At 34.3% G+C, this 26,964-nt stretch overlaps 3 long non-coding RNA genes across 4 annotated transcripts; all 3 read right to left on the bottom strand.

Annotated features, from left to right (window-relative positions):
* Nucleotides 1–4,277: 4,277 nt before the first annotated feature.
* LOC131646588 (uncharacterized) lies at nt 4,278–4,746 on the bottom strand. The gene is made up of 2 exons (XR_009297526.1): nt 4,628–4,746; nt 4,278–4,539 (listed from the first exon to the last, which is right to left on the bottom strand). It is a non-coding gene; the product is annotated as an uncharacterized LOC131646588 (long non-coding RNA).
* Nucleotides 4,747–4,892: 146 nt separating this feature from the next.
* On the bottom strand, nt 4,893–6,260 carry LOC131646587 (uncharacterized). 2 transcript variants are annotated; one of them, XR_009297524.1, is made up of 3 exons: nt 5,946–6,260; nt 5,546–5,863; nt 4,893–4,995 (listed from the first exon to the last, which is right to left on the bottom strand). It is a non-coding gene; the product is annotated as an uncharacterized LOC131646587 (long non-coding RNA). The 2 variants fall into 2 exon arrangements; XR_009297525.1 differs by having other exon boundaries at nt 4,913–5,002.
* A 2,023-nt stretch (nt 6,261–8,283) lies between these two features.
* LOC131651762 (uncharacterized) lies at nt 8,284–11,453 on the bottom strand. Its single transcript, XR_009298491.1, has 2 exons — nt 9,741–11,453; nt 8,284–8,832 (listed from the first exon to the last, which is right to left on the bottom strand). It is a non-coding gene; the product is annotated as an uncharacterized LOC131651762 (long non-coding RNA).
* Nucleotides 11,454–26,964: the final 15,511 nt, after the last annotated feature.

The following is a 26,964-nucleotide window of genomic DNA, read 5'->3' as shown; positions in this document are numbered from 1 at the left end:
TATAAAGTAACAAACGGTGTCATCAGTGCAACAGTTTCAAGTGGATCTTCCTGAATTTTCAGTATTAGGATTTTGTGAATAAAGACTTCTTAGCAATTGTTTTAACATTCTTAGCAATTATTTTAACATAGGTATAAAGAAAGCCAACATTAATACCTCTCAGTCGAAGTTGTCAATTTTGACAGGAATGATGTTATCAGCAACTTTGTGGTCATTTGTTCAAATAAATAAAGAAAGATATTGAGAACAGTTGTATTCTCGCTCCATATTTTGTTCTGCACAAAAAATCATAAAAAATAGATCTAGTTATCTAAAACCCTAGAAAGCATCCAACAGAAATTATCAACAACAAAAAAGAAGATTGTGAATTTCGGGTGATTGCTTACCAACAAATACATTTGGGACAGTGTATTGGCCAGTGAGTCTTTCCAACAACTTCTGCAATTGTGGACCTAAAATAAAATACAAAATCAATAAAGATAGACACAAATTGCATACATAAATTTAGATCCAGAAGCTGGATATATGGAAAAAGGAAGTGAGGTGACGAGAGAGATTATTACCCAATAAATGCGGGTGGCGAGAGAGTGTGACGAATACGCAAGCAATAGTTAGGGTTTGAAGTTGAAATACCCATTTTATCCATTTCGAAGACTGACGGTTGTACACCAAGCTTCTTGAACAGTTGTTTCACTTTAGAGCAATAGGAGCACCAAGATTTGGAATAAACAATAGAAGTGTAAGTTGATTTCGGAGAGAGAAATGGAACAATTTAAATGAGAGAGTGAGAAAGAGAAGGGTTTAGGTTGATAGGCCGGTTCGATTTTATTTGGAAGAAGGAAGGGGGAGACGACGATCTAGGGTTTGGGGGGCTTGGGGAAAATAGAGGTGACGAGAGAAAGGAAAGGAAAAGTTGTCTGTAAGAGAGAGAATGAGGGACAAGGAGATAGAAGAGGGAAAAGTGAATTTTTCAATCTCATCAATGGGTATCGGGCAGTTGGCATCAATTGGGACATCCACAGTACAAAAAATTTGGCTTATTTATCTATTTACTGAAACATCCTTTTTATTAGGAGAAAATTATTTATGTATGTTATGTTGATCAAAGGGCTTTATGAATAGTTTGTAATGAAAATGTGGTTTAATTAGTAGGTTACCAAATTGTTCTTTTTGTAGTGTAAATTTATTTTGATGAAAGGGCAAATTAGGTAGATTGGTCATGTAGTTATGGGTAGATAGTATACTTCTTGTGCTTCTTTAATGAATTTAAACATAATTGTAGTAAATAATCTACCATGTTATATTAAATCCCAAAATAAAATATAATGGAAAGAGTTGTAGTAAATAATCTACCATGTTATATTAAATCCCAAAATTAAATATAATGGAAAGAGTTGGTATATTCTGTAATCTATTTTAATAAATTGAACTATATAGACACATTTTATATAAGCCTTATATGATATAGCATGATATGTAGGAAAAGCACGTACTGCATTTGTTTCAAGTTTGTAACAAAACTTTATGAAATAAAATAGTAGTTAAAAATCAAATACCTTGTCAAATACAAGCCTATCAAACCTATCAAATCAAGGTGCTGCTCTGACTTGTGAAATACCACTATTTTGATATTTTAATTTGTTGTCAATTGAGTTTAGATTAGTATACAATAAGATACAAATCAAAATATAGAAAATTAGAATTCATGATTAAAAAGTTGTGATCTTCGAGTTCATGTTTTGAATGAAGGAAATCATTTGATTGCTAGTGAATAACATTTTGCCTAATAAAATTTAATAGTTTGAGTGATTTTTGAAACTTGTAGTAACGGTGTTAAATTGGTTTTTACCGCTAACTGAACTAATTTAGATAAACAACTAGTCAGAAACCCGTGCGATTATTTATAGTGTAGTATTTTTTGAATGATACGAAAAAATGTGAAGTAAAAAAGTTTGACCAAATTGTATATATAAAATGGAAATTAACCATTAGAAAAAAGTTTTATGAATAAGATTTTCATAGTCAATTTCACAATGTTTTGCAATTCCAACAACATATATTTTGAGGATGGGTAATTTAATTATGATATTATGTAAATAACTAAAAAAATATCTAGTAATTTAGAATTTTCAAATAATAATCATGAAATAAAAAAATAACAAAAAAATATTTGTTAATGTGATAACACATGAATGAGTCTTAATGTAATATCACTTAGATACTATTATTTTGAGGATGGGTAATTTAATTATGATATTGTGTAAATAATAATAAAAATATCTAGTAATTTAGAATCTTTAAATAATAATCATGAAATAAAATTAAAAAAACAACAAAATATTTGTTAATGTGATAACACATGAATGAGTCTTAATGTAATAACACTTAGATAGTATCAAACACAAATGTAAAATTTTAAATATCAATGCAAAATTTGAAATGATTTACTTATTTTAAAAATAACAGTAATCATATATATTTAATTATATTAGATAATCATACACAAAGAAGAAAACATATAATTATGAGATGGAGAAAAAAATTAATATTTAAAAATAAAGATTTGCTCTCTTGAATTAAAATAATGATTGATTAAACTAAAATAAATATTGTCTTGTTAGTGACCCGTGAGATAAATACATTTTTCATGTTATTAAAATTAAAAAAAATACATTATACAAATAAATCTTAAATAAATTACTTAATTATTAAATAATTATACAAAGAAAAAAATTGATCCATGAGATTCTTCAAATGATAATACAATAATAACAAAAGTTTTGATACTGTAGCAAATGATTAAAATAAAATAGGCTTTGTTTTGATAGTAACCCGTAAATTAATCATTTTATTATCGTATTTATGTGCTAATTTTGTGTGTAATATCTATTAATCATCTAAAAGAGTGTTCAAACAATTGTGTTAATGTGTTAAATATTCAAAAGACAATATCAAATATTTAATTTGATATGAAAAATATATATTTAAATGTATAAGTAAATTTGAAATGAATTATTTAGTTATAAAATATATAATAATTTTATTAATTCAATTATATTAAATATTCATAAAAAAAAAAAAAACATGAGACGGTGAAAAAAAAGGGAAAATTTTAAAATTTATGTCTTAAATAAAAATAATTATTGATTAAAATATAGTAAATATTATAGTGATGGTGAAAAAAGAGAAAATTTTAAAATTTATGTCTTGAATAAAAATAATTATTGATTAAAATATAGTAAATATTATAGTGATAGTGACTCTTGAGACCAAAATATATTGTCTACGAAAGAACTATTTTAGCATATATGATGATGTGTATATATATGAAAATGTGTATAGAGATGATGGAACTTAAATCTTCAATATTACAATAAATCAACCATATGATAGAGTTTAAACTCATATACAACCAATAAACACATTACCCAAATTTAAAAATAAAAAAAAAAGAATATAATTCTATTCAAAATATTATATCACAATAATAATATTCTCCAACTAATTTTATTCAGAATTATTTCAAAATAAAAGCTATTTTAGATAACTTCTATGATATACAATACTTAATACTATGAAACTTCAATACTTTGAAAGTAGCCTTCATTGATAAATTTTTTCATAATTTTCATAGTAGTACAATCATCTCACCTGCAACCATCTCACCTCCAACTTCAAGACATTGCTATTATAGTAAGACATTGCTCACACTACTAGAAATACTCAATTTTCCTGCGGAATTACCTGCGGATTTTAGCTAAATTTCCGCAGGAAACACATTTCCTGCGGATTTTCCTGCGGTTCTTTGTCCCCAGCTAAAACCTTCGTGGGTAATAATTTCGGCAGAAAATTCCACAGGAATATCTGCAGGTAAATCCGCAGGAAAATTCCGCAGGTAAATCCACAGGAAAATTCCGCAGGTAAATCCGCAGGTAGTTTCTAACTCAAATTGAATAATTTTTTATTTTAATAATTGATCGAAAGATTATAAATTATATATAAAATAAAATTATAATTTAAAATGTTTTGAATTTTAATAAGACAAATTCAAATTCATAGAACAAAATACTATAAGATTTGCAACAAAGTTACTACATAGTCACATTATTAAAAATGAAAAGTATAATCTATCATTACATTTAGTATTAAATTTCAATCCATCCCTAGTTTTCTATGAAAAATGAATTTCAATCCTTTTAGAACAAAACTGAACTATCCCTTAATTTTTTAAGCTAGGCTGTAGAATTTGTCATTATTATATATAATCAGGCTTCTAGTTAAAATAAAAGAAATTAGTAACCGTACGTCTTTATATTATATTGTTCTTACTCAAATCATGTTATAGATAAGCCACAATAGTACAAACTAAGCTTTCCTCAAATAAATTGATACGAAAATTGGACACAAGATGAAAATTGCTTTATTAGAATCCCAAATTTCCACATCTTGCATCATACTCCATAGAACTTTTTATCGCATATTACCCTCTCGCAAAACATCAATCATATTGTAGATTCTCTTGGAATCCTTTGCTTCAATCTGCATACAACAAATATAATTATAGTAAGAGATTAATTGTTATATACCGACGGTGGAAATAGAGGAAGTTGTCTTAAATTTTAAGCACCTTTTTAGCAAGAAATAGTACAGCATCTGGAACTCCCACCATAGGTGATGTCAAATGATACATATGAAAGGCATGACCCGATAAATACTACTCTGGAACTCCCACCATTTCAACTTGATACTTAGGGTCCCTGATTAATTGTATCTAACAAAATTCATGGAAAGAAGGGGAAACTCCAGTAAGAATCTGTGGTTCTTTTAATATAGAAAGAAGAATGGGAAACTATGTTGTACCAAAATGAACCGTGCAATGTGATCTAACGCACCTGATCCATATCGAAAGAGACCCCCCAACTTATTGAAGCAAGATATCACAGCCTTGGCAGTTTCAGACGCGTCAACTTTGTATGCTTGATGAGACTCTAATACCTACAATCTTGGAAGAATGCATCAGATTATAATATTGCATTGAACAGAAGCTTTATTAAAGGATGAGAACCAAAAAAATTGATGAATTCATGAAACCTAATGTTACTTTTAGCAACATGAGAGTTTAACAGAGAATTTATACAGGAAGATTTGCTTCTGTAATAAGTAAGGTAATAATTTAAACGTAAATGCAATTTATCTTTCCAAACACAATCCATGGGACTGTACTCTCTAAAACAATTTCTGCAAAGTTAGTTGTCAATCCTGCTTCAACATCCTGCAAATTTTATTGGTTTTTTTGGTTTCTATATTATTATCGTCAAACAGCTGTAATGGAAAATTGGAAACTGGACTTAAATTCATAGAAAACACAATTTCACAGCCAATGAAAGCAACACCAGTCACCAAGTAACAAGTAACTGAAGCTATAAACAGTATAAAATGGAATCAAAAGAGCACTAACAAAGAGCACTAACAGTATATTGAAAAAGGAGGGTTAGATGATGCTGCTAACACTCCTTGAGAAGACAAATGCTTGGAAGAGAATTACCATGGAGGAAGAGTCGGTATTTGTAATCAACGCTTCAAGATGTCAAGTTGCCGCCACTTGTTAGAGAATTGCTTGGCTAGTTTCTCAATGTCACTTAACTCCCCATCTCCTAATTTTTCCTCAATTTTCAATTCTAATTCTCATTTCATTTCTTTGCTACAAAAAATTGCATCAGCAAGTAGTTTTGTTTTTCTGTACACCAAAATGGCAGATCACTCTGTACATAAATGAACAAGTGTGCTCTGCACCCCACCAAAACAAACCCAAAAACTAAAGCCGGTAGAAACACGAAATACTCCAGCAGAAACAACAACTTGGCTGAAAAACAATAAAAAAACTGAATCAGGTAAACAAGTCAGCTAACCAAACAATAGAAAGGCATTCACTTGTTATCACTTACTTGTTATACCCGCCAATAGTTGCACTTCCTCGAGAAGTTCAAAAATATGTAAAAGTTGGAGACCTAACATTGCCTGCTGGAGTGCAATTTTTCTTGCCGGCACTTTTAGTTCACCGTGACACAAAGCTATGGGGTGATGATGCTAATGTGTTCAATCCATAAAGATTTTCTGAGGGTCCTCTAAAAGCAACCAATGGAAGGAAGTCGTTTTTCCCATTTGGAGGGCGTCCAAGACTTTGCATTTGACGAAACGGTAATAACGACGATAATTCTATGCTAATAGCATTTTATCGAATACCTTGTGAGCAAGATTGAAAGCTGCATTTTATTCTCCTCGTCGCTTCAACCGCTAAGCATTCCTCCACTCTCAGCTTTATGATATCGTATGCCTGCTCTAACTTTAACTCAAACTGAAATTTATATTGAAATCGAATCACAATCAGTTGTAGCATAACACGTAATGGAGTAAAAACCGTAAAAATGCAAAGAATCACGAAACAAAACTAACCTACTCTGAGTTGAAATTTCGAGCGCAAACAGACTCTGAACCCTAACGTGAATCGAATCCTGAATCGTTAACAATTCAAATCAGTTCTGAAATCCAAATCCAACCAATTTGAGACCAACAGAATCTACGTCGTAATTGTTGTTGTTGCGTAAGAATTGAGAGGGAGAGAGCATGAGTTTGAGAGTGTGTCGCACAAGAGAAACCGAGAAAGCTTGAGCCTATGCGCGTGAGAAAAAGTGCTTCTCCGCTGAAGCGCTTCTGAACAAGTTGTGTTTGCTCTCACCGAAGAAGCATTTTTAGGTCACTAATAAGTATCTATCTTAATCTTTCTTTCTATTTATCTTTTTTTAATTTTATTTTTTAAAATTTTATATCTATTATAGAAATAGACCAAATTATATTTATTATATACAACTATAAAAATACAAAACAAATGAATAACTATTTATTTTTCTTCAAAATAATATAGTAAATCAAATTATCAAATTATCAATTATATAATTTTAAGCACACCTAAAAACTAAAAGAGAAATTACAAAATTTCAAAATATTTTAGTTATTTATTTACTAACTCTTTATTTATAAAAATTAATTTTAATATGAACATCTGAATCTAAATAGAATAGTATGAGAAAGTAGTCTCTTAACTTTAATTGGTAATAATATATTAATAAATTTTTTTCCATGCTTCAATAAAATAGTAAAAATAATTTATAAAATTAAAATTATTTAATAATATTTTAACTATAGTCAAATATAAATTCATATAACACATTAATTGCTAAAATTAAAACTTTATAATAAAGAGAACCAATATAATTCACTATAAAATAAAATGTATATTAAATAAATGAGATTAAATTTAAATTTAAAATAATTTTAAATCAGCGAGAATTATAAAGGTCCCAAACAATGTAAAAGTTAAAAACTCAAAGTAAAATTTCCCTACATACCGATGAATTAATAAATTTAAAAATAAATCATAAGACAACAAATTCACACAAATCACCTAAGTTTATAATCAATCTAACTTAAAATTAACAAAACAATCAAAATAAATTAGGGAAAGAGTAGGGTTGCTCCCTACTTTTTCTCCCCAATTTTACACATACACACTAATTCACTTATAATTAATAAATATTTTTACACTAAATAATTATAAAAAATATTAATTCAAAATAAAAAATTAAACATAAAAGTATTTTTATATTGATCAATAAAATAAAAATATTAAGAAAAATATATATACACATATATTAGCTATTATTTAATTCCAACCAAAAATAGGAAAAATAATTTATAAGGAAAGTTTTTTATATATAATTGTAAAATTTAAAAAAAAATTACAATTATTTTTAGAAAAATTTGAATATGCCAAATTTGCAGCAAAATCCGCAGGAAACTTTCCTTCGAAATTACCTGCGGATTTCTGTATTATGGTTTAAATTTATTGTGATAGAATTCCGCAGCAAAATCCGCAGGAACATTTCCTGCGAAATTACCTGCGGATTGTTTAATAAAGTTATTTTGTTCAAAATACTTATTCCGCAGTAAAATCCGCAGGTATTCCTGCGGAATTTTCTGCCAACGCCACATCCGCAGGAAAATTTTATATATTTATTAGTGTCGCAGGAAAATTCGCAGGTAAACCTGCAGAAAATTTTCCGCAGAAAATTCCGCAGGTAAATTGAGTATTTCTAGTAGTGTCAGCAAATCGCCATTAGTAACTATATTAAATCATTTACACTTTCAGTAGTACATTGCAATTATAGTAAGACATTGCATTAGCCTTTCACTTTCACTTTCATTTTCTTAAACTATATTAGATCATTAACACATAATTACTGACTTGCAGTAGCCTTTCATTTGATTATCATTCCAAACACATCTCCAAACCAATTCAGACCCAATACAAAAAAACCAAACTGACATCATCCACATACAACAACAAAAATTTGACCAGCATATACATTCACCCCCATAACGACCCAAAACCAATCCTCAACAATTCATAACAGAACTACACTTTTGTAAATGGGGACCAAGCCAATCGATTGGCACAGATCGGTTTCGTATCAAACACCAAAAAAATAAAAGAATTCAACATCACTAACATGCTCCAATTTCCTAGCAGCTTTACCAACATCCAGTTATCCATTTTCTAATCAACCAATTCAAGCTAACAAACAATAAGAAACTAAACATTCATATCAGTTCAACTGTCACCAACATAAAGTTCCAAACAAATAGCCTCATCAACATGAAACAGGCCTGCACACACCATTACACTTTAGCTACACCACATCCAATTCAGTTAGTCCTAGCTGCCACCATTCAAATTCTGGAGCGTCTACGGTTCAATTCACACATACTGCAACCCTGCATACCATAAATTGACACACATTTAGTTGATTCAATTACTTACAGCATGGTTTTAAATTGCGGTCCGCAACCGCAATTGCACCCGCAATATTGCGGATGCGGTTGCCTCCGCAACCGCATCGGACCGCAATTGCGGTGTGATTTTAAAGTCTCGCTTCCGGATGCATTAGGAACCCCATCGGATAATTTTAATCATTTTTTTAAAGTATTTTCATCAAAAATCAATATATTAGGAGTTTAAAACTCAATTTACTTCTTATATAATGAAAAAACATAACATTAAGTGTTTTTCAATATAATATTTCAAACACTTCCTTTAAAATATTCACGCCGCAACGGCCGCAATGCGCATCGCAACAAGCGCAATGACCGCAATCGCAACATCCGCAACCGCAACCGCATCCGCAACCGCAATTTAAAACCATGACTTACAGGTTCATAGCTACAAGTCAGTAGCTATTAGTAGATTCAATTCACTTTGCTCCTTTGCCTGTGAAGCCAGTTAGAATGTTTAGGAAACAAATAGCTAAAATAAACACAACAATTGGTGTGAAAATAAGATTGAATTGAATAGCCATAGCAGTGATTCTTGAATCAAACCTAAAGGTCAACAATAATAGAGAAATAACAACAATAGTAGAGAACTAAAAAAGCAGTGAGTTAGCATGAAAAAATACAGTGATTTATATTTTTAGAACTAAAAAAAATAGTGATTTCTAGATATAATAACATCCAACAAATGCAACGTTATTTCATTATGAAGAACACGTTGAACACCAACATTATCTTCAACAACCCTTCTAAGAAAATTGAGAAAGACTAATAGGAGGTTTAGAGAAGTACATGTCAAAATAAAGCCATCTCACCCTTGGAAAACCATATTAATGAGTACCTCAGGAGATTACCTCTATCAGTTGATGTGATTATTTGCTCAAGTAGTTGGACTTTTGAGAATGCACCAGCATTTGAAATATCGACCGATTCACTAATCCAACTCCATGCCGAACTGGATCTGACCAAAGAATCAACCTCTTATCAGTTTTGAAACTTGAAGTTATAGATGGGAAATTAACTTGTACTGCAGGACAAAGTATAATCTTAGTTTATGATACTTACAAAGTCTAAACCATAAATGACATACACATTTACATATGTATGTACACAAGGATCTAGATGTTTAAACCATAGAAGACATAGACATTTACATATGGTTTCAAAAATCCTTTGAAGTAGTAAAATGGAGAAAATATGTAAAACCAAGTAAGAATACAAATGAATGGAATCAAAGGTACAACAAAGTAATGTTTTAACCAAATACATAGATAAGTGTATGACATTTATGCATTCTGGAGGGTATGGTTTCCAAGCATATATGCATTCTGCTATTTAAGCAGGGTATTAGTATGTAGATGGATGTTTAAACCAAATACATAGACAAAGATATAGATGTTTAAACCAGAAAATACCTACACATTTACATATATACATACACATTTAGAGGGTTTGGTTTCGAAAAATCTTTAAGTAGCAAAATGGAGAAAATTGTAAAACAAACACATCTAAAACAAAAAATCCTTTAAATACACAATACAATAAAAACAACTTCTTAGTTAAAATTGCAAAAACCCGGCTGTAAAATTTGTTGCTTCTTCTAAACCAATATTAAACCAGAAAGTGTTTTAAAGATTTAGATGTTTGAATCAAAAAATAATTAAAACCATAAAGGTTACAAAATGAGAACTTGGTATGTGTTGTGACGATCGGAGAAAGGGAAACGGTGGTCGGCGGCGAGCACTCGAAACAAAAATCCAACCGCTTCATGTTATAAAGGCCGTGAGATAAAAAGAACAAATATAGATTTGGTTCTACCATTTGAGGTGGTGGTGGGTGAAAACAGGGCAGCTTTGTAGGGTTTTAGGGATGGGAGTCTGTGACTTTTGTTTTCCAAACATTTTTAGGGTTTGAGGAGAGAGAGGAGAGAAGGGGAGAGAAAGACAGAGACGAAGGAAAAGAAATTTAAAATGAGAGAGAGAAAAGAGTGTAAAAATGTGTAGGTTCATTTGAAATGGAGAAAACATTTTAATTGCCAAGTGTCAAATAGTTATTGGGAAGGAGAAAAGTTGTAGTGTTAATTTGTTAGTTACTAAAATGTCCTTTTAGTAGTGTAGTTTTTTTTAGAAAAGGATATTTTTGGTAGTTTGGTCAATTGATTAGTAATTGGTAGATAGTAGATAGTAGATAGTAGATAGTAGATAGTAGATAGTAGATAGATAGTAGATAAGGTTCGGCGTGACTTTGCGGACAGTGGCGTGACTTTGCGGACAGTCTCACTCTTAACTTTAATGCAATCATTAACTTCAGTTTTCAACTTACTATTATCACTTATTAGTAACCATTGCCTTTTGTTCTCATGGCCACTATAAAATTTTCAAAATCATATACAGGAATAGGGGTTACTACAATTTCAGCTAATATTTGAAAACTATTTGAGAAAATTATGCCAAGCAAAACATCATCATAGATTTTCAGAAAGAAATAAAATAAGAGCAAAATCAAAGCAATTTTATTATCAATAATCAATTGTGCAATTTCTTTGCCGCCACCAAAGTATAAAAATACAAAAAAAATTCATACCAGCTTATCAAAATATAACTTATCCCATTGTGTTGGATCACGATTTTAACAAATTTGCCACCGAAGAAATTATCGGGTCGAGTCGCGGATCGATACGCTTTCTTTAAGACATTTCATGTTTCTGCCAAAATTATGCAAAACAACTCTTAATAACCACGTCGCCATCATGATAAAATAGTTCAGTTCTATACTATATGATTACTATTTGCACGGTAAATAATCGGTCTAGAAATACACCCTCAGATGGTACTAGGACCATTCAAACATGGTATAACTACCATCTTAGTATCTGGTATAACGACCAGTTGTAGAAATTTCTCAAATCAAGAGAAGTTTCAATAATTCTCTAAAGAGAATCCAAGAAAAAATAATACTCAAACGAGGAGAAATTAACATTATTCTCTAAGGAGAATTCAAAAAAGTACTTGGAAAATTCAACGAGTAGAAAGAAAGGGGGAGAAGTTGGTGCTTCGACAATTCGAAAGACGCAGAGTTATGAGAATGAGGAAGGAAAAACTCAAAATAATTTTTTGCCGTGTTTTTGAATGAAACAAGTGACTTCGTTATATAATAAAGTAAACTAGCCAAGATATCTAATCTAAGCAATGTGGGACTAAGGAGTTTAATCAAACTACCACATAATGTGGGACTTGACTTAGGAACTTTTTCAATTCATCTCCCTATATTGGAATATATACATAATGTTCCGACAATCCCCCACTTGAATTTAAAAAAGTGTTTCAGAAGTAACGTCAAACGTTTCTAAGATTGTGCATAAGCAAAGGTGTCTATAACTTGAACCTTTGCGTAGCAAGTAGGATTCTGATTTAACAAGAGTGATACTATTGTCTTGAACTCTATCTCAGACATCAGACCCACACACAACTTTTTCTTAAGGTGTATTCTACTAGCCCGTGCTTTAATGGCCCTGCACGTTGTAATACGGTGAACTGACTTTATTTGAAATGTACGGTAAGAAAGAGTCGCCACCGACTTTTATTTTATCCAAATTAATGAAAGGCTAAAATAACAGAAAAAAACCTTTTTAAAAGAAACTTGAGTTCGGGGGGTAATTTATGCAAAGGGAAGGTGTAAGGCATCATTTGCATCCATGGTTTTCCACGGGCTCTTAATTTCTTTGCTATTTTTGAAACCAAAAGTTTAGAAATGTAGAAGAAGAAAATAAGGACTTTAGCTCGTAAATGAGCGTAGCCTTATTGAAGTTTTTTAAGAAAATAGTAGAAAAGGGAATTTAAACCAGAGCAAGCAATTAAGGGCAAATTACCTTGATATTTGTAAAAAGATTCTTTTAGCCTTTCAGGGCTATCCATACCATAAGAGGGTAGGAAGTCCTTTTATTAGAGGTTAAAGGGTCGTCGACGTTATCGTTCGCCATAAGACTGTCCCTGCCATAGGGGGCTGGTAGTCTAAGGGAAAGATCAGAATAGTCTTCATTATTAGGCAACCAGAGGACACCTCAGCATTTCGTAGGCAACTTCGAGGGAAGAGATCATATTAGCGAATCGAAGGCAGTATCATTGGGACTTATGATCTGAATGAACTGAGGGCAACATTGCTAAGGCGTCCTCATATTCGAGGGACTTGACTATTCTACACTGAAAACAAAGGCGACAAGGCAACATGCAACAAGAGGGGTTACCAAAAAAGGTGTGTGGGTGTACAATCACGTGATTAATTCAAATACTTATCTTGTAATTAGTTATTATAGGTTCAGTTCGAGTTTTCACGCCCTAAATTACTAACCACGCAATAATAATATATGACAGTGTTAAGTGCCTTCAAGACCACACAATACAACCAGGAGCAGTTACATAATTAGCCATGGGGAAGGGGAGAAAAAGCAATAACGTAAATCCCAACAGAGCAATAAGTCTGACATAAGTAATAATTAAAAGAAGAAATTAAAAATAGGATGAGTTTTAGGGTTACCGAACATTAGAGCTTTGACCGGCTGGTTAACCCTGAAAATTGGCAAAGGAAGAATAAACAGAAGGATAAGTGTAGGAGGAGTTCATGACAGTCGAAGGCAAACCCTAATTTCACTTATGAGGCAAAAATAAATGAATAAAATTTAATCAATAAAGAATCAGAACTTAGCTTATCGATTGACGTGACGCATAGTCGGAAGATCCCTGATGGTAACCCTGAAAAACTGCACAAAGAAAAAAGAAAATTTTCAGTGTATGATTGATCCAATGATGAACCTCGTAAACCCTGATTAGGGCATAAGTTAACTATGATTAATAGAATAAATAAGACCAGATTAATTAATTATTGGTTTTCAACCTAATTAATTAAATCGACAAAAATGAGTTTTAGATTAAATTATCTAACCTAATAAGTAATTTAATTAATTAATAAAAGTATTTATAATTAACTACATAATTAAACAACTAAATTAAATTAACCATTTAATCAAAATTACAATATTATTCATAGAATGGTAAAAAAATCGAACTTTCGATAAAAAAATAAACAGTTGTAAAAATTATTATATAAAAAAAATTAAGTTATAAAATAAAAGTAAATAAGTAATTCAAAGAATAAAGAAAAAGAGTAAAAGCAATAAAAAAACATTTAAAACGAAAATAAAATAAAATAAAAGAAAAAACAATTAAAAGAAAAAAAATAAAAAAGAAAAAGAAACTTAGCGTAGCAATCTGGTGTGGTACGCCTCAGTGGGAGCATGGTACACCAGCGCACTCAGAAGCGTTGGATTGGTCTGGATACTGATCTGGTAGCTGCAGTGAGATAGGTGTAGCGTGTGGACGTGGACAACACGCATCAGATCATGGATAAAAAGCGCGCGCCCCATGTTTGAATCCCTCCAAACGCGTGCTGCCACGGGTGCTTCGTCTTCAAGCTCAGAACCTGCAACTATTACCATGAATCTGCTACGAATTTGCTACGATTCTTGTTCGTAGAAAATGCAACTTGCAATCGTAAAATCGCATACACGCACCAAAAACATAATCCAAGACCACAGTTGTGATCGTCTAAGCAATATGAACGTTCTGGTACCTGCATTAAGCCTTGATTCATCCTAAATCAAGAAGCCCTAACTTTTGAAGGGATGAACCCTAACATGGTGATACACTATATATGCGCGTAATGATCCAATTAACAATCCAGAAACGATGAGTGCATCATAACAAACATACATATGCCATTAAATCATGATGAAGATGCGTAAATTATGACATTCGAAGATTGCAAGAATGGTACAAACCGTGAGCCCTGGAGGATTATTTTGTGCTTGTTGCTCGAGTGGGATGACCTGGATAGCTTTAGAGTACCTTCAAGAACGCATTGCAAGGCTTTGAATGCTTTGAATCCCTACCAATCTTCAAAACCGAATTGATGTTCTTGAAGAAGTTTTTTGCTCTTTGATTAGGGTTCTCCTAGCTAAAAAAACGTGAATTCTAGGTCTGCAAGGCTTGTGTTTATATAGTGGAACAGATTAGGTCAACAAAACAAGATCAAATCTTATTGAATCTTTGATTTGCATGTTGGAAAATTTGATTTGTAAATGTTACTAATTATGGCCAAATTGATCCAATCTCCTTCCAATTATCATTTTCCTGAAATTTGATTGACTTGGAGGAATATATTGATTGATTTCTTGACTTAAAATCAAAGCAAATAATATCTTTCATTAATTTTACTATTTTATCTAATTAATTTATGATTTAAAATGATAAAAAAACCATAAAATAATTAATAAAATAATAAAAATAACAAGGCTCTTGTTTTGGGGCGTACATGGGCTTAGAATAATGATAGGATAAAAAGATTGTAGGCCCATTTGGAAATATTTGGAGTTTTGGATTTTTCTCTTCATACATGCCTTTGAAAATAGGTGAACTTGTGCACCGTGCAATTTCCTCATATTTCAACATTTTTTCAAGTTTTTAGACTTTTTAGAAACCTTGAAGAGTCCTCTAACCAATGTATTTGGTCTCATGTCAAAATAGTTTTCCATGCTCCTTGTATGCTCATTTGAAAAAGATGACTTTTGGTTGATTTTCAAAAGGACCTATAATCGTTTGCTCACTATCTCTCAAATGAAGCATTTCTAGACTTGGCATGTGAGAGACAAAGTTGTAGAGGATTTAATTTCTTCAAATTGAGCTTTGGATGGAAAATTTATGATGTTCCATGTGGGAGTTATGGTTGGTCAAAGTTCAGTTGACTTTCTCCTATGAAAACCCTAATTTAGAAACTTTTAAATTTGTTGATTTCTGATCTTTTCTTGATGGACCATGATCAATACTTGATCAAATGGTGAATGATACTTAACAATAAGGTTGTTGACAAAAAATCAGGAGTTTTGACTGTACTTTGACCACAGTTGACTTTTAGGTCAAACTAATCGACTGTTGACTTTCTGAGCAATTGAGTGATCAATTCTTGGCATTTAAACCTTAATTTTGTCATGGAGATAGTTTGAAACATCATAAGCCATATGAAATTCATTGGGGCCTTTGATTCATTCATTTTCTTCAGAGAAGTCAAAACCCTAATTCCTTGAACCATTGTTTATGAGGAGGTGTCTTTGAGCATTGCACTTTGATATGAGTTTGAATAAGAGAAATGAGATGGGAAAATTTTGGGGTATGACACACGTGTATCCTGATTTAGTGAAGGCTCTAGGAATTCTGCCTCGAAATTCCATATGAACAGACCTCAATTCCACAATCACATAGGTGAATCTATCAAGAGTACCCCTGCAGCCTAGGTACCCCCTCATACAGAGTATAGATCTCATTAAGAGTTTCTATTATCTCATCCTCTTATTACTTCAGGATTCATGCTTCTTTTATTTACTCTATCATGATCGCCTCATATTATTCACAACTTATTTTTACCCATTGAACCTATTTCTTGGGATCTCCAGTCATTTAGGTCGGGTTACCATCATGAGAAACTCATTTTTGTATAGGCGTTAGTCCCATCTTTTTGAATGTATTATGGACTTTTTCTCTAGCTAATCCTTTCGTCAAAGGATCTGCTAAGTTTTCATCAGTGCGTACATGATCCATCGTTAAATTATCAAAGTTTTCATTCCATTTTTTAGGAGCTTGTTTTAATCCATACAAAGACTTGTCTAACTTACAAACCTTATTTTCTTATTCGTGTATCACAAGTCCCTCCGGTTGTTACATATAGATTTCTTCTTCTAAGTCACCATTTAGAAAGGTTGTTTTAACATCCATTTGGTATACTATTAAGTTATAAATAGCAGTTATTGAAATAAGTACCCTAAGGGATGTAAACCTGGTGACTAGAGAGAAGGTGTCGAAGAAATCCATATTTTCTCTGTTTAAAACCCTTGGCTACAAGGCGAGCCTTGTATTTATCAATAGTTTCATCAGGTTTTAGTTTCTTTTTTAAAAACTCATTTACAACAGATTGGTTTGCAACAAGGAGGCAAGTCTACTAAGTATCAGGTCCTTTTAGATTCTAGAGATTCTACCTCATCATTAATAGTTTCTTGCCATAAATCTACATCTAGAAATGACAAGACTTCTTAAAGATTTATTGGATCTTCTTCTACATTATAAGCCGCATAATCGGGCCCATAGTCTTTAGAAACTCTTACTCTTTTACTTCGTCGAAGTTCTATTTCTTCATTGTCGTTGCTTTATGTACTTCTTATCACAGGAATATGACTCGATTGAGTACCCCACTATTTCCCGATTTGAAAGGAAATTTGTCTTCATAGAAATCAACATCATTTGATTCTATGATCACTTTTGCATTTAGGTCATAAAACCTTATGCCTTACTGTTCGCTGCATACCCGATGAGTACACATTCATATGCTCTACTAGCGAGTTTAACTCGTTTTGGCCAGAATTCTGACATAAGCTAGACATCCCCAAGTTCTCAAATAATACAAGTTTGGTTGTCTTTCCTTTAATATCTCATAAGGATAGATATTACTTTTTGACTTGGGAACTCTATTCAAGACATAACAAACAGTCAATAAAATTCCCCCCACTAGTGAGGTGCAGCACCAGAATTCATCATAATTGCAACAACAAGTTCAGTAAAAGTTCTATTCTTTCTTTCTGCTTTACCATTCATTTCAGGGGAATATGGAACATTCGTTTCATGTACAGTTCCATATTGTTTATAAAAATTAATAAATAAACTAGAATCATACATATTACCTATCACTGCAAATTCTTACTGAATTATTTTAAAATTCTTTACAAATTTTAAAAACTTATCAATTTCATTCACAAAAATATCATTCTTTGTGATAATTATGTATAAATCTACCCCAATAAACTGACTAAATCTTGCCTTATTTAGAAGAAGAAAAAAAACACAAACATGATTCTTTATAATCTCGGGACCATACATGACATCCTTCTAGATTGAAGTCTTTTCACAGGTAGACCTTGTTCCACTTTTCCAATATCGACAACATTAGTGGTGTGGACATCTCCCAACAACACTTTCTTATCTTTAGTATTCGTGTATGTTTTAAACGTAACACGATCATAGCAGACACGACGAGAGACGCCTGTGTTTATCCACCAATCACCAGATCCATCAATCATGTTGATTTCAATGATCATATGAATAAATTTTCCATTAGCCAGATTAACCTGTGCATTACGGGCTACACCGAGTTCAAGCATTACACGTTATATCTCTTAGCCATATGACTTAGTTTTCCACAGTTGAAACAAAAAGGAAAACAACTTCATTTCTTTGAGGTGGTGGTTGTTGTTGTCTAGTTGGAGCAATTGAGGCCATAGAAGGGTTCCCATGCTTAATTCGGTTCACAATATTGCGGTTCTAATTTTTTAATGATTTTCCATATGGCTTCTGAACCACACCGAATTTCTTTTTGTTGTTTAAAACAACCAAGACTTTTCTTTTAAATCATGTCTCTGAGATTATTCTTTAAATTAAATGAGAATAATCAGTCTTTCAATTAAAAATTATTTTATTTTGTAACAAAGCATAACTCTTGAATACTTTCAAACTAGGGGACAATTTGTCAATAATAAAAGAAATTCGAATTATACATATAAGTACATGCCTTTAGTGATGATCTCATGAGCAATCTTTCAAAATTTGTGACTTTGGATTTCCACGGACCTTTCATCTACCATCTGATACTTCGCGTAGCCACTAAAATCATTTTTCTGTTCTCCAGCTTCTTCAATGTCATACTTGTTTTTCAGTGCCTTTTAAACATATTTTGAAGTATCGCACTTACTGTAATAGTCATACACGTCATTTGCGATTCCATTTAGAATGCTATTATCATTCTTTCTATAAAGTGATTTCTTTCCTAAGCTGTAAATTGTTCGCTTTATCTGTGTAGCATATTCAACTTCAACACTATTACGTGTTCCTTTTGAATCCTCATATTTATACAGTTAGTTTGTTCGATTGATCCAAAAGGAGCAACAAAATGTCCTTGGTCAGGATGTTAGCTATCTTTTTCAACATTAAGAAGAAAATCATCATTTGTTGCCAACATTTGAAGTGACATCTCTCAGACATGAACAGTTTGTCAAAGAAAGTATCCGCAGAAGTTCTAATAATATCTTCGCTAGCCATGGAAATTCGAAACGTCTTAAAATTGTTGGATCACGATTTTAACAAGTTTGCCACCGAAGAAATTACCGGGTCGAGTCGCGGATTGGTACGCTTTCTTTAAGACGTTTCACGGTACTGCCAAAATTATGCAAAATAGCTCTTGATAACCACGACACCTCCAGGATAAAATAGTCCAGTTCTATACTATACGATTACTATTTGCACGGTAAATTATCGGTCTAGAAATACACCCTCAGATGGTACTAGGACCATTCAAACATGGTATAACTACCATCTTAGTATCTGGTATAACGACCAGTCGTAGTCATTTCTCAAATCAAGAGAAGTTTCAATAATTCTCTAAAAAGAATCCAAGAAAAAATTATACTTGATAATTTCTCAACTCAAACGAGGAGAAATTAACATTATTCTCATTCAAGAAAGTACTCGGAAAATTCAACGAGTAGAAAGAAAGGGGGAGAAGTTGGTGCTTCAATAATTCGAAAGACGCGGAGTTATGAGAGTGAGGAAGGAAAAACTCAAAATAATTTTTTAGTGTGTTTTTGAATGAAACAAGTGACTTCCTTATATAATGAAGTAAACTAGCCAAGATTTCTAATCTAAGCAATGTGGGACTAAGGAGTTTTTTCAACTACCACACAATATGGGAATTGACTTAGGAACTTTTTCAATTCATCTCCCTATATTGAAATATATACATAATGTTCCAACACATTGTCATTTAAGTACAATATGGAATCCAACCACAACCATAGTGTTAGCTGAAGATTTCGTTTGGGAAGAATGTCCTTCGAAGGTGTGAAATTCGAAGGAAGATGGTTACTGATGACCATCTTTGAGATCAAAAATGGCTACTGATGGCCATGTTTCGAGAAAGATGGTTTAAGTTGGAACGAAGACAATGAGCACTGAAGCTAATTCGAACAGAATCATCTTTGGGACTTAAACGTTTTCGCGAAATATGTAAAGTACTGAAGCTTAGCGTATTTTCGTGGCATTCTCGATTCTGATTACGTTGCCACGCGTCGAAAGAGGATTCAGGCGGGAGGATTTGAATTTCAAAATAGTTTATATAACTGCACAAAGACAGATGGCATCCCGGGGATTCTCGAGAGTAACGTGGCATCAGATTAGTGTAGGACCGTTAGGGTCAAATTTAGTATAAATAAGGGTCTTAATGTTAGGATTCCGTGTGTTCATTTTGTACAAATCACTCACATATTGCTCAAGTATCAAGTGTTAAGAGAACGAGTTCGCTGAGAAATGTATGTTTGACACCAACACCATTTTCAATATATTTGTATTTTCCTTTATTCAAGTATCTTTTGATATTACTGCATTTCGTTTACTTTCTGTCATTTACATTCCTGCACTTCTTATTTTCATTTTATTTAGTTTCGAAGCATTTAAGTTTCTGCACTTTAAGATTCTTGCACTTTACAGTTTTGTCTTATATTTTATCTTTATCTTACCCTTCGCTGATGTTATATTTACGTGTATAACAAGGTGATTGCTAATATTTATTTCTTTGATGAAGTATTTCTTGTTTTGAGACACACCAACCATAGACATAATTCGAACTATCATGAATAACAACCTTTTTGACCATGTCCTAGGATCGATCTAGTCGATCCTGCGAGTAACCAAATCATATTTATTATAGTTTGGAAGACTAGCGGTTGTTTACCGGAAATCACCGTAAACAAATTGGCACGCCCAGTGGGACGGTGTCAAGCAGATTGTTATTAATCGATTGCTTTGTTTTGTCTAGAAAATATCAAGACCTTGTATGAACCTTAGGAACGGTAAATTAACCAACAGTGCAAAACCGATTCCCAGACGAAGGTACAACAAGAAAATGGTCGTTGCGGCCAGTGCAGGGGGAGATCAAGATCCCCCACAAGGGTCAGGAACAGTAGCGGCAAATTCTACGCATGTTTCGACTTCCACTCAAGGAGCGCAGGATATACCGGGTTCGACTGGATCGGGACCCACGGGTAACTCCCAGGCTAGACCCGAAAATAATACAGGAACGAAAGGGACTATTCCAGTCTTAGTATCCACTACCGCGCCTCCATCCGCAAGCGCAAGCGAGATGCCACTTTTCTCGACAAACGCTGCAAACCATTTATTTACCCCAGGATCATCATCCGCGTTCGAAGGATGGAGACCAAATAACCCATATGGAATGCCATATTCATTCATGACAGGTACACGAGGAGCAGGACCTACATACACTACAACTAACCCAGCGGCTTTTTTGCCGAATGTCGGTTCGATAGGTCGAAGCGCACAAAACGCCGACTTCTCTACCCAAATACCCAATTTTACCACAAACAATCAAGCAGCATTTCGACAAGAGATGGATGCAAGTAACCATGATATGTTAGGAACCATTGCTAAAGAATTAGCGTCAATCTTAAATCCATTAGCAACAAATATTGCTAGTACTAATCGGGAGAATGTGGAAACTTTCCAAAAGATATCATCTCAAATGAATCGAATGGCAGATTTCATGGGAGTTCCACCACCTAAGCGAAAGAATAACCAATCCTCCTATCGAGAGGGAGATCCCATTCTGGAACGTATCCAAAATGCGGTTCCTCCGCCTAGGACAACCACTACTGACGTAGTTCCCCCACAAAGAACAGCAACAATCGAAAGGAACCGAGTAATAGATTTAGAGGCTTCGAATCGAAGAACTGTTCCTGTCCAGCAGGAGTTTGAGGAAGAAAGACCCAGATTAAGGGTAGTAGGTAGGGACGAACACCCGGACGAAGTAGTCCAGAGAGTCAGAAGAGAAAATCTGGCTACAGAAAATAACCTAACTGCCATGATAGAAAGAGTTATGGCCAATAACGGCCTCAGTACTGGACTTCGACGTCCAAATTATACATCCCCCATAGCGGATTATATTATGCAAACAGAATTGCCTAGAGGGACCAAAGTACCCAAATTTACAAAGTTTTCAAGGGACACTAGTGAATCAACCGTGGAACACATTGCCAGGTATCTGACAGAAGCAGGAGATTTAGCAGGGAACGAAGATTTAAGGATTAAATACTTCCCTAGTTCGCTAACAAAAAATGCTTTTGTTTGGTTCACTACCTTAACCCCAAATTCGATAGATGCTTGGGCACACTTGGAAAGGTTATTCCATGAACAATTCTACATGGGTCAAACCAAGATAAGTCCGAAAGAATTGGCTAGCATCAAGAGGAAGTTCACAGAACCTATAGATGATTACCTAAATAGGTTTCGTTTGTTGAAGTCAAGATGTTTCACGACTGTCCCAGAGCATGAACTAGTCGAAATGGCTGCCGGTGGTTTAGATTATTCAATTAGAAAGAAACTGGATACTCAATACCTAAGGGACATGGCCCAGTTGGCAGACAGGGTTCGACAAGTCGAACGTTTGAAAGCAGAAAAGGTTAGAGCAAACAAGGGTTACAAGAAAGAAAGGGTAGCGTACGTCGAGGCTGAAGACGTTGACAGTGAATCTTTCGAAGACTCATACAGCGTAGAGGAGGTCGAAATAGATCTAGCTGAACTAAAAGAAGCACCGCCTTATGCTTGCAAATTACTCACCCCTGCCAATGGAAAAAATCCAGTAGAGAATGATAAAAGCGATAGATTTCCTAAGAAAACATATACATTTGATGTCACTAAATGTGACGAAATATTTGATTTACTAGTGAAAGATGGCCAAATGATAGTGCCTCCTAATTCCAAAATTCCTCCGTTAGAACAACGGAAGAAGAGAGGCTTTTGCAAATATCATGGTTTTTTAGGCCATAAAACCTCACAATGTTTTCTTTTCAGGGATCTAATTCAGAATGCTATTAGGGATAGACGTTTGAAATTCGCTGATAAGGCCAAGAGTCACATGAAGGTCGACACAAACCCCTTGAACATTGCTGACACTAACCTGTGTGAACCACTTGATGTCAACATGGTAGAGGTGTCTGAAGTCGAAGTTGCTGAACCAGAGACGATGTCAATTGGAAAGCAGGCTACTGAAGGCCTAAATGACAATATAGTCTTCAATACTGATGTTAAAGAATCCTCCAATGCAGAGATGACTGAAGGTTTGAAAGAAGAAACTAGTGAGGCCACTGAAGACCTCAGGTCGAAACTTCAGCAAATTCAGATTTCTGAAGCCCCTCCAGCAGTTGTTAACATGGTCAATGTTAGACGACCTTTGTCTGAAATAGACGAACTGGAAAAATGGTTGACAAGGCAAAAGGGAAATATTGAAATTCCACCAAGAGGGGAAAGCCTGAAAGATTATCTCTGGAATTGCCATGAAAAGAATGGAGGAAGACAATGGATGTGTCCAAGGTGTTCGATCATGCTGAATCGAAGGGTCCAAGCTAACTTCGAAAGGGCCCTACGGAAAAGATTGGAACAACCATGGAGAGGAGGAAACCCTTTGCTAAAGGTATACCCAAAGATGGAAGAAAGCTTGGTGGGCTTCCTGGTCAAATTCCACAGGGAAAACACTGAGATCGCACTGTGTCCCAGATGTGGAGCAATCTATGACGAAATACTGGCACGGTCATTCGAAAGGGTGTATTGCTATATGGGTAGAGAAACTCAGGGACTTCGTCCCAACCTATATGGTTTTGATATATGGACTCCATCGAAGAGACCTGACAGCCCACACCCTAGAGCTTGAAGGGTCACATTCAAAGTCCCTGCAGACGTACCCAGGGACAGATGGATGCAAGCTGGTGCGAGAACCAACAAATGGCGAAGTTGGGACCAAGGGGGAAGAACTGCAATGGCGTATAGGAAACAATTCCAAACCTCAAATCGAGAGATGTACAGGTTGGAGAATTACAAAGGCAAAAATCCTATGTCCAGATCCCAATGGAGAAGGCACCAGAGGATGAAGAAGGCTCAAAGAGAATACATACCGAGGGAGATCGGAGAATCTAGTAGCAACCAAGTCCCAACCCAGGGGGCAAGGTCAAGTAAACCTCCAATGGAACGCAAGCTGTTCGATTCTAAAAACGAGAAAGAAGAAGAAAAGATGCATTCCAGCCCTTGGAAAGAAGATGATAGAATGACAAATGATTTCGACTCTGATGGGGTATCATCTATAAACCTCAACTGCAATGTTGTGTCTGTACTCCCTCATGAATTTAATCAAGAAACTGAAGTTGAAGATTGTGAGGAAGCTGATGTGGAAGAGATGGCGAAACACAGACCTGTGTGTTACTATGTGCTAAACAACGGTGCAGTTGAAGAGCAGAATGCTTTCTTCGAAAGGCCTGATGAAGGTATGCGAAATCATCTGAAACCACTCTACATAAGGGCTAAGATTGAAAATGTTGGCATTAATAAAGTCCTGGTAGATGGAGGGGCAACGGTGAACCTAATGCCTCAATACATGTTGAAGAGAATTGGTATGTTTGATACTGATATAAGGCCACATAACATGGTCTTGTCTAACTATGAAGACAAAATAGGGCAAACCTTGGGAGTTGTTCATGTTAGAACAAGATTTGTTCTTATCAATTATCTTAGTTTTGATGATAACAATAATATGAATTTTGCTTAAGATAATATGGTACTCTAATCCAATGCAATTTCCCTTTCAGGAAATATATATAAAGAGTACGCATAATTCAGCGCTCAGAAGTTGTGTCTCAAATGGTTCAGCATGCAACATCAGAACATGGTCTGGCAAGACATCAGAAGATGGTCGAAGCAGAATCAGAACATGGGTCTATGGAAGCATCAGAAGAACATGAGATCAGAAGCACTGAAGATCAGAAGATGGTATCACGCTCAGAAGCACTTCAAGATCAGAAGATCAGAAGATGCTATGCACCAAGCTGTTTGACTCTGATGATATTCAAACGTTATACTCACAAACATCAGATCAGAAGGAAGTACACGTGGCAGACTACGCTGACTGACAAAAGGAACGTTAAAGCTACTAAAGGCTACGTCAGTAGACACAGCGTGAACAAGGCTCGAGGTAGTTGACAAAAGCGTATAACATTAAATGCGATGCTGTACGGAACACGCAAAGCATTAAATGCACTCAACGGTCATCTTCTCAACGCCTATAAATATGAAGTTCTGATGAGAAGCAAGGTTAACGATTCTGCACCAAAACAACTTATATCAAACTTGCTGAAACGCTGTTCAAATCTAAACTCAGAATCTTCATCTTCATCAAAGCTCACTACATTGCTGTTGTAATATATTAGTGAGATTAAGCTTAAACGATTAAGAGAAATATCACAGTTGTGATTATCGCTTTTAAGAAGCATTTGTAATACTCTTAGAATTACATTAAGTTGTAAGGAACTAGAGTGATCGTGTTGATCAGAATACTCTAGGGAAGTCTTAGGAGTGAACTAAGCCTAGAGTGATCGTGTTGATCAGTAGACTCTAGAAAAGTCTTAGAGGGTATCTAAGCAGTTGTTCCTGGAGTGATCAGTGTGTGATCAGAAGACTCTGGAAGACTTAGTTGCGGACTAAGTGGAAAACCATTGTAATCCGTGCGATTAGTGGATTAAATCCTCAGGTTGAGGTAAATCATCTCTGCGGGGGTGGACTGGAGTAGCTTCGTTAACAGCGAACCAGGATAAAAATAATTGTGCAATTTATTTTTATCGTCCAAGATTTAAAGTCACACTTATTCAATCCCCCCCTTTCTAAGTGTTTTTCTATCCTTCAATTGGCATCAGAGCGCCGGTTCTAAGGTGCAAGCACTTAACCGTGTTTAGAAAAGATTCAGGAAGAGAAAAACGCTTCAGTAAAAGATGGTTGATGAAAGTGAAAAGTCTACACCTACACCTGCATCTACATCTGGCTCTGCTGAGCAATACAACGGTAACAATGGTTATACTAGACCGCCGGTATTTGACGGTGAAAACTTTGAATACTGGAAAGATAAACTGGAAAGTTACTTTCTGGGTCTAGATGGTGATCTATGGGATCTTCTGATGGATGGTTACAAACATCCAGTAAATGCCAGTGGCGTAAAGCTGTCAAGGCAGGAAATGAATGATGGTCAGAAGAAGCTTTTCAGGAATCATCATAAATGCAGAACTGTTTTGCTGAATGCTATCTCTCATGCTGAGTATGAGAAGATATCTAACAGGGAAACGGCCTATGACATATATGAGTCCTTGAAAATGACTCATGAAGGAAATGCTCAAGTCAAGGAGACTAAAGCTCTAGCCTTAATCCAGAAGTATGAAGCCTTCAAGATGGAGGATGATGAAGACATTGAAAAGATGTTTTCAAGATTTCAAACTCTTACTGCTGGATTGAGAGTTCTTGACAAGGGATACACCAAGGCTGATCATGTAAAGAAGATCATCAGAAGCTTACCCAGAAGATGGGGTCCTATGGTGACTGCATTCAAGATTGCAAAGAATCTGAACGAAGTTTCTCTGGAAGAGCTTATCAGCGCCTTGAGAAGTCATGAAATAGAGCTGGACGCAAATGAGCCTCAAAAGAAAGGTAAGTCTATTGCATTAAAATCAAATATCAAGAAATGCACTAACGCTTTTCAGGCCAGAGAAGAAGATCCTGAAGAATCAGAATCTGAAGAAGAAGATGAACTGTCCCTGATCTCCAGAAGGCTAAATCAACTCTGGAAGACCAAGCAAAGGAAGTTCAGAGGCTTCAGAAGTTCAAGGAAATTTGAACGTGGAGAATCTTCTGATGAAAGAAGATTTGACAAGAAGAAGGTCATGTGCTATGAATGCAATGAGCCTGGACACTACAAGAATGAATGTCCAAATCTTCAGAAGGAAAGTCCCAAGAAAAAGTTTCATAAGAAGAAAGGTCTTATGGCAACCTGGGATGAGTCAGAAGATGATTCAGAAGATGAGCAGGCCAACTGTGCGCTGATGGCGAC

This window comes from Vicia villosa, linkage group LG2 (assembly GCF_029867415.1).
Source record: "Vicia villosa cultivar HV-30 ecotype Madison, WI linkage group LG2, Vvil1.0, whole genome shotgun sequence".
In the NCBI taxonomy this organism is placed as follows: Eukaryota; Viridiplantae; Streptophyta; class Magnoliopsida; order Fabales; family Fabaceae; genus Vicia; species Vicia villosa.
This window is presented reverse-complemented; position numbering and strand designations above follow the sequence as displayed.